Below are 8,753 nucleotides of genomic sequence, written 5' to 3' on the forward strand. Positions count from 1 at the left end.
CCGCCTCTCGCCCTATGACAGCTGGGATAGGCTCCAGCGCCCCCCGCGACCCTGAAAAGGATAAGCGGAAGCGAATGGATGGATGCTGATACCACTCTAGTCTTTATTTGTTAAATTATAAAGTCATATAGCCAAGAGATGGCTAGCTTAGATTACCTCAGTTCGAATATGCTCCAGCCAACTTCTTCCATTCTCCATTTTAGAAATATTACATGACACATCCTGAGCTTTAGAAATGCTGGTAAGTGAACTGTGTAACTTGCTTTGGACAGGGTTGGTTTGCTTTCTTATGCTAGGCTGCCATCAGCGGCGTCATATTCACTTCTCTTTAGTGTAAACCTCCTCATTAAATTGTCTTGAATACAGTAATAAGTGTCCATTCTAAAATACCGATCCAGTTTTTCCGAGGCGGGTGAGTTCATCACTGGTAAATCAGGTTTTCCTATCTTCTTTTTTGTTTGTTTCAATCTTCCTTGGCCAATTTGAGGCAGCAGAACTGATTGTGGATTTGGTAATAATCCCAGCAAACACTTTCTCTGCATTTGCAGTGTAAACACTTTGATATCGCCTGTATGAAATTATGTTATCTTTCAGGTCAAGTCAACCTAACAGTTAATAGGAAAATTTACCTGCTAAATGCAGCATTATGTTTTTTTCCAGTTAACTAACTTTATTTCTCTGTTCTTTAGTGTTAATCACTGAGCTTCTCCTTAGAGATTTTACTCTGAAAACAGTGAGTTGTGAAAGTGGACCAAAATGTAATAAACACAGTTGTAAACACTGAGGCCAGCTCAGACTGCTCCAAACACACCACACAGTTTTTTCTGCTCTTGACTCTGTATGATGTCATAGAGTGTGGGTATCCCTAATAGGGTCAGGAACACAGCTTTGGCTTTGAGCACAGAAGCCCCACCCACCTGCTGTTTTCTGTATACAAAGGCAGCCAATCAGAAGTAAGCTAGCTTAAAGGGAGGGTAAAAGGGGTGGAAATTTGTTTCAGACAATGTGTGAACTGAGTGGAAACATCAAGGATAAATAGAGATTATTTTAAACTGTAAAGTATACTAAACTACAACAGTAGTGTTCAAAAACACTAAGAAAGAGCTTTCAATAAGCGCAGTAGGGCCTCCTTAGATGACCTAATCAGCATATAGTTAAGCTTTTGACCTTCTGTGTTTTTTAGCTTCCATGTTGGGAAGTAATGCTCACGCACGATAAGACAAAGGGCTGAATTATCAGCAGCATATTAAAACTCAATCAAGCTCACATTATTTCTTGAATAACCACATTTGGTTCTTTTATTTCTCTGTAGAACACAGGTCCTTTTAGAAATGTCTCTTTTATCTGATGTGCTTCTGTGTTGAGCGTAGGCAGCTATGACTCTGGAATATGTGATGTGATGTCTGTGTAGGTTTAGCATGTGGATGACGTCATACCAACACAGAAAGGCCATCTGTATACACACACACACACACACACACACACACACACACACACACACACACACACACACACACACACAGATGGTGAAAGTATGGTAGTCCCGATAATATGTTAATAAATATTGTAGCATCATTCACAGAATGCTAATAGGTTTTCAACAGTTACACACACACACACACACACACACACACACACACACACACCTACTAACTCACACTCTTTCTGACCCACATACTGTATTTTCTTCAGACATACAGATATGTGGGCATGTAAGGATCTTGCTAAAGATTTAGCAAGAAAACGCTGATTGAAAATGCTTGAATTTAGTTAGACTGAGTTTGTAGTGTGATTAATGTGAAGGGCAGATGCACTCGGCTGCCATGCATAAACCAGCTCCCAAACTCCTACAACATAGAATAGATGAACAGGAGCCCTCTGCTCCTCTGCAGTGTGTGCATGTGTGTGTGTGTGTGTGTGGTGTCAGTGCCCTCTTTGTGTTTTCTTGCTCTTGTTTATTTGAAAGCAGCAGGGACGTAACACAGGCCACTTTGTTTTTCTGTGTGTATTTGTGGCCTATTGATTTGACCATTGTCTCTCCAAAAGCGAGTGGGAGAGAGAAGGAGGGGTCTACAGTACAGTAGACTACAGAAGTCTAGTCCGTGTTTGGTACAGCCGTCTCTGACTGTTCAGAGAGATTCAGTATATTTTCATGTGTATTGCAACTCAGAACATCTTTCATTTTTATTCTTTAAGTGTGTGTGTGTGTGCCTTCGTGCACAAGCTTGCCACACAGCCTGTCCCTGTTGCCATGGTGATGTGGCGGGCACGGAGACGGTGGTGGCAGGTTGGGGTCGGGCACAGTGGGGCGCTGAGCTGAGATTAACTGTGACTGTGACTCTGGAGAGAGGAGAATAAAACAGCAGGCTGGGCGGACATGACCTCCGTCTCTGTGCTCCTCGGGGTGACGGGCGCCACATCCAAAGGAAACTTTCTATAGTCCAGTGCTTTGGCTGCAACTTTCAAGATCAGCCTCTTGCTTATCTCTATAAAGCCTTGCTCAGCGCTCTGGGAGATGTGTGTGTGTGTGGTATTGTCCCTTAACTGAGAACTCGTGTACAGCCACGGTACATTCCTGTGGCTGTTCTTTTTCTGGACATTTTTTCATTTTGGCCCAGAATATTACAGTTTTCAGTGGGAATGTTTAGCTAATTGACCTGCAGAGATACCAATGATCATCAAACAGTGATGAGAGTACAGAGCAAACAAGGTCAAACTGTATCTGTTAGTTCCATTGCTCCTGCCAGTCCGGCCTCTTGTTTAAAATCAATCTTGTGTTAGGGGGACACAGGGATGCTTTGTTTTGGTGGTTGTTCTGGCGGATGCCTTGCCGATGACTTCAGCTCCACCATGAACTGTCTCCTTATTCCTCTATAGGACTGCGATCACAACTGTGCGGGTCTGGGCATGGTACCACAGCTGAGAGGGATCTATAGATTGGGACTGCCACAGGGTGACAGGGAAATGAGCTTTTTTCTCTTTTCAATTTGTAGTCTATTAATTTTACAATTTATTTGCACCATTTCACTTGATTTCCTCTGATCTGGGCCACTACTGATTTACTAATCTACAAATATATTATTATCGTGTTGTCTTTTGGATAAATTAGAATGTAAATATAAGAAATCTAAACAAAAAAAAGATAAAAGAATCCAGCTGTCAGCTTAAAACCCTAATTTCAAACAATGTTGGGATGCTGTGTAAAATATGTAAAAAACAAACAAACAAAAAAAAAACTACAATGCAAACATCTGCAAATCACACAACATCCCAGCAGTACTAGCTGAACAGTCCTGGCTCTTCTTTCTCATATTTAACATTTCAGGATCTACCAAATATTTTCAGTTGGTGAAAGGTGTGGAATACAGGCGGGCCAGTTCAGTATTCTAACTCCCATGTTATGTAGCCATGTTGTTTGGAGCATCGTCTTGCTGCAATATGGAAAACCTTCCCTGAATGTTGCTCTAAAATCTGTATGTACCTTTCAGCATCGATGGGGCTTTCCCAGAAGTGCATAGGTATCAATGCACCACCATACGATCAGAGATACAGGCTTTTTGAACTGAGTGCTGATAACAAGCTGGATGGTTCCTTGCTTCTTTAGCCAAGAGGACACGGCAGCCATGTTTCTAATTTTGATTAATCTGCACGTGGATTTCTCTGGATTCTGTGAACCTGTTGATGATACTGTCATCAAATATTCAAAGTCTTTGAAATGTTGAAATTTATGTTAAGGAGCATTATTCTGACATTTTCTCACAGTTTCTCGTAGTACTTTTATGCTGATTGGTGAACCTGTGCCTAGATGTACTTCTGAGAAACTCTGACTCTCTAAGATGCTCTTTTTAGTGACGAGTAAGGTAAGCGACCCATGTTGTAGGTGACGTCAGACGCCGGAGAATTGGCGGAAAAAAAGCAAATGGTAGCATAGAGTTTAACAAAGGTTTTTCAAGCTTCAGTATTACCAAATATACTAATCAATTGTCATATAACTAACAACATCTGTTTTATCATCTCTAACACCCTGGAGGACAACGGGGAGAGTTTAGACGCTCTCCAAGATTACATCGACCGCTATTTTCAAGATTTAGTAATGAAGAAGGCCCAGAGTGCATCCTCCCCGGCCAAAATTGAGACGCCGTCATCGAAGAGATGTCGCCCGGCAGACTCCCCCGGTACAACATCGCCTGCCGGCAAAGACATCGCAGACATCCTGGAGTCAATCGACAAGCGATTGTCCAGTTTCGATGCGAGGCTGTCCCTGGTGGAGATTTTACACCGGGAATTTAAATCTCTGAGAGAATCCCTGGAATTCAGCCAGCAGCAGGTGGAATCGCTTGCCGCTGAAAATACCACGCTACGGGAGTCGGTCAAATCTCTCACCAATAACGTGACCCAGCTAAACATTGAAAATAAAAAAATAAAAGAGTCCGTTATCGATCTACAAGCCCGTAGCATGAGAGATAATCTTGTGTTTTCTGGTATTCCAGAATCTGCCGGAGAGGACGCGGAGGCAACGGTGAAAAGCTTCATTAAAATCCACCTGAAGCTGCCGGAGGACACCGTAAAGAACATCGACTTCGATAGAGTACATCGCTTGGGGGGCGTGAGGTCGCGGACCGGGAGACCACGGCCTATTGTGGCCAAATTCAGTCAATTCAAACAGAAGGAACAGGTGAAGAGTCGCGGCAGAGAGCTGAAAGGAACAGACTTCAGCGTGAACGACCAGTTCCCCAAAGAGATCCTGGAACGACGCAAGGTCCTGTTCCCAGTTCGACGTAGCTTCATCCAGAAAGGCTCCCGTGCTGTCATCGCCGTGGACCGGCTCTACGTGGACGGACAGCTCTACCGCGACCCCGGCACCACACCGTGGTTATATTGACTGCACTCCAGATAAGAACCCGCTACACTCTTTTCTTATTCATTCACACTTTCTCCTTTAACATGGGTTTAACCTAGTAGTACCTGTGTTGCCGGGGTTGTGGGCGGGTGGGTGCATGGGGGCCCATCCCTGGCGCAGGGTGCCGCCGGTGCGTCGAGCCGCCTGGGGGGCTCTTCAACTGGTGGGGGAGATTGTCACATCTTGCAGGAGCTTTTCTCTCCTCAGGAACTCTCTGCAGGAGGGGGAGATACAGGAGAGGTGGAGGAAGATCTCAGCCTGGGCGTCTATTGTCTCATGTAGTCTGGAAGATGAATGGATGGTGGGGTGGGTGCAGTTTTCTCTGTGGTGGGGTTGGGTGGACTGTCCCGGGCTCTGTGGGGCCGGGAGGCGCTGCTGCACTGGGCCCCGGTCTGGATGGACCTGGGCCCCCTTTCCCTGGCGGGTCGCGGAGTATGGGGGTGCCTACTGGGGTCAGCGGGGGAGCTGGCCCCAGGGAGGGGTCACCTGCCCCTCCCTTCCTTCCCTCCCCATCTCCAGCTGCCTCCCTCTTCCCGCTCCACCACAACCACCCACACATGCAGGGCCTTGGAGTAGGGGTATGGCACCAGGGTGCAGAGGAGGCTACCCCCCCCCCCCCCCCCCCTGTCCCCTTCTGGCTGCCTCTGCCTCAATTTTATCCCACAACTTAGACATTCACATTATTCACACTCTCATTACGCATACATATAGGATCTTGGGGGTGGGCACGATACACAGAGTCCAAATTACCATCAGGGTGTACACTTCACCCCTGGCATCATTGCCCACCTCTCAATTTTGAATACACGTAGACATTGAGGGCTAACAGGAGGGACTATGCGCTTACCTGCTGCTCTCTGGCAGGTAGCTCCATGCCCTCCTGGGTTTTAAATGCACCTTAGAACACACATGCATCAACACTACAATGAGCGGGTGGAGGGAGGTTTGGAGTCTTCTCCCACCCCCGTTCTCTGCGGCCTGCTGGAGCGGGGGGGCTAGGAGGAGGAGTTGGCCGTCCAGCTGCGGTCTGGAGTGTGGGGCCTCCCTGCTGCTGCGGAGTCGGGTCTGCCTCTCCCCACCGCAGGGAAAAGGGTAACACCACCTGGGTCTGGGTGCAGTTCCCCCCTCCAGGGGCAAGGGTACCTAGACCCGGTTTGTAGAGTACGCTTGGGGAGTGTGATCGTGTGTACAGCGTCTCTTTATGTCTGTCTCCACGTTGGTTGAGTGTGGAGTAAGTGCATATGAGAGCATGAGGGTGGGAATGGATATTTGTATCTGTGTGTGCCTGTATGTCTGTGTCTATATGTCAGGTTGGGTGTCAGGCGCCACCTCTCTGGGGACATCTCAGGCCCTCCAAGGTTTGGAGGCCTATCTCCCCCCACCACCACTTCCCCTGCCAGTGGCGGACTCCCTCAGGTGTCGGTGCGTTGGTGGTTCTTTGTGTCTGGGGGTGGGCGTCCGGGTACACACCGGCTCACTCCTTGGCGGCCGCTTATCGGGGCCTGGAGCCTGGGGCTCGCTCGGGCCACTTCGGAGGTGGGGTGCCTCCGGCCTCTCGGCCTGGGGCTCGGTCACTCAGGCACGGCTGGCTGCCGGCGGAGCTCACGGGCGCGTCACTGCAACTCCCCCTGGCTTCTGCTCCGCGGCTGCTGAGTGAGCCCTCATCTGGGACTCTCCTCAGCTCTTTCTGGGACAGTGGCGCGGCTGCCCCTCTGTTGGTCTTCCATGGTCTCTTGTGTTCTGGGGGCCTCTGGATGTCTGGAGTTTTGATCTCCTCCATACCTGCTTCATGCCCTGGAGGACGGGGCTGTGGCCCCCCCACACTCCCTAGCAGATCGTTACATGGAGAAACCTTTGGAATGCAAGCATGCTGATCCACACAGGTATGCACACAGGTGTACACACGGGTATTCACAGACGCGGACTACAGCTTTCTTGGCTGCTGCCTCAAAGCACATTGTACGCTGTCTATCTTGCGTGCTGCACAATATCGTTTATTATTTATTATCTACTGATATTTACTGCTAGCTAGTTTATTGTGATGTTGCCGTTTTTTTTATTATGTTGCTCTTTGTTGTTTGCTTTCTCTTCTGTTTTTTTTCTCCATACAGGTGACCCAGGTGTTTTGTTTTTTTGTTTGTTTTTCTTTCTTTCTTCCCCCCTTCTCACCGTCTCTTCTCCCCTTTGGTTTTCTTTCTCTCCCTCTCTTTCTTTCATTCTTTCTCCCTGTCCTATCCCCCAGTCATGTCTGTCCCGTTTGTAGCAGCTGAAAATAAAATAAATTCATAATTATAATAAAGGTCAATCAAATGGACCAATATGGCAAGGCCATGATGATCCACTTGGTAAAATAAATCCGCTTGGCATCTTTCTTGGCCTTAAGACAACAATTCTGATGGCTAAAGATCCAAACGGGACACAAAAAAAAAAGAAAAAGAAAAAGAAAAAAAAAAAAAAAGATGCTCTTTTTATACGCAGTCATGTTACTGCCCTGTTACCTGTTAAGCTAACCAGCTGCATAATGTTCATGCGCCTGTTTTTTTAAAATATCCTTTTTCCAGCCTTTTGTTGTCCCCTCCCAATTTTTTTAAGATGCTTTGATGAAACTCAGCTAATATTTTCATGAAACAATTAAATGTCTCAGCTATAATTTACACAGTATCCCAGCATATTTGGAATTGGGCTTGTGATTACATTACAGAAGCATAGTTTATATTTGCATGCAATGGTTCATATAATTTTCTATATTTTTTATAACACAGAAACAAAAGAAATAATACACACAGTCAACACAAATACATGACAGTACATCCACTGTTTATTTTGGTAAGTCTGTACAGTGTGTGCAAAACGATCTAGTTTGATTTCATTGTTTGTCTAGCTTAATGCCCCCATAAGCTTTGGTTTGTATTTCTTAGCAAAATCTGCTTTAACCTCCTAGGACCTGGCATCCACATATGTGGACATCACATTTTGGGTTATTTAGACCAAAATACTCAATTTTGCTCTACAAATGATGTCTATTTACGAGGACATTATACTGCTACTGTTCTATCGAAATTTTAATCGAATATCCTCATATGTGGCTCTCATTTTTCTTAGAAACAAAAACAATCTGGTAATTCTTTGTTTTCACATTCATCGGGCCCCAATATGTCCAAATATCAAAGAGAAATTAAAAATGCATGCCGTGGAAGAGTTCGGGTCTTAGGAGGTTAAGTAGTACTACTACATCTCATGATGTTTTTTTTTTACAAGGTCATAGATCAAAGTCTTGTTATGTTTTTTATGTTCAGTTTTACTTTTTCTTTGTCTGGTGATCATCTTGATGTAGTAATGTTATTAATGCTTGCATGTTTGAGTCTCGTGTTTGGCAGGATCTGGCTGACTTAGTGTTTCCGGGATTAGCCTGACTGTTTGTTTAGCACAGTGTGGAGGAGTTAATGGGCCTGAATAAACTATAACACTATTCGGCTAATGACATTTTTATCGGAGCTCTTAAAATAGGATGTGGAAATAATGACTTTTTATGAATTCCACACACTCCACATTACCACACAAACGCACCATTTCACTGCATCTAAAAGCAGAGTGGCAGCAGCTTGCTTGTGTGTGTGTGTCTGTATGTGCAAAGTACAGGGATCTATTACATTTTGCCCTGTGAGATAGGATGAGCTACTCTTTAGGGAGTTCCATGTAGTATTTCAGGGAGGTTAAACACCACAGTGATGTATAACTGCCATTTCCTACCTGTACGTTCTTCCTAAACTACTCATTCCTGAAGGCTGGGTGTAGCACCCCCAGGCTTCAGGAATGGCAGTGATTCTTGGATAACCTTCAGTCCCATCAAATC

The sequence above is a fragment of the Diplotaxodon limnothrissa genome, linkage group LG5, assembly GCF_057381915.1.
Source record: "Diplotaxodon limnothrissa isolate DT_005_m linkage group LG5, D_limnothrissa_male_GT1.1, whole genome shotgun sequence".
NCBI classification, from domain to species: domain Eukaryota; kingdom Metazoa; phylum Chordata; class Actinopteri; order Cichliformes; family Cichlidae; genus Diplotaxodon; species Diplotaxodon limnothrissa.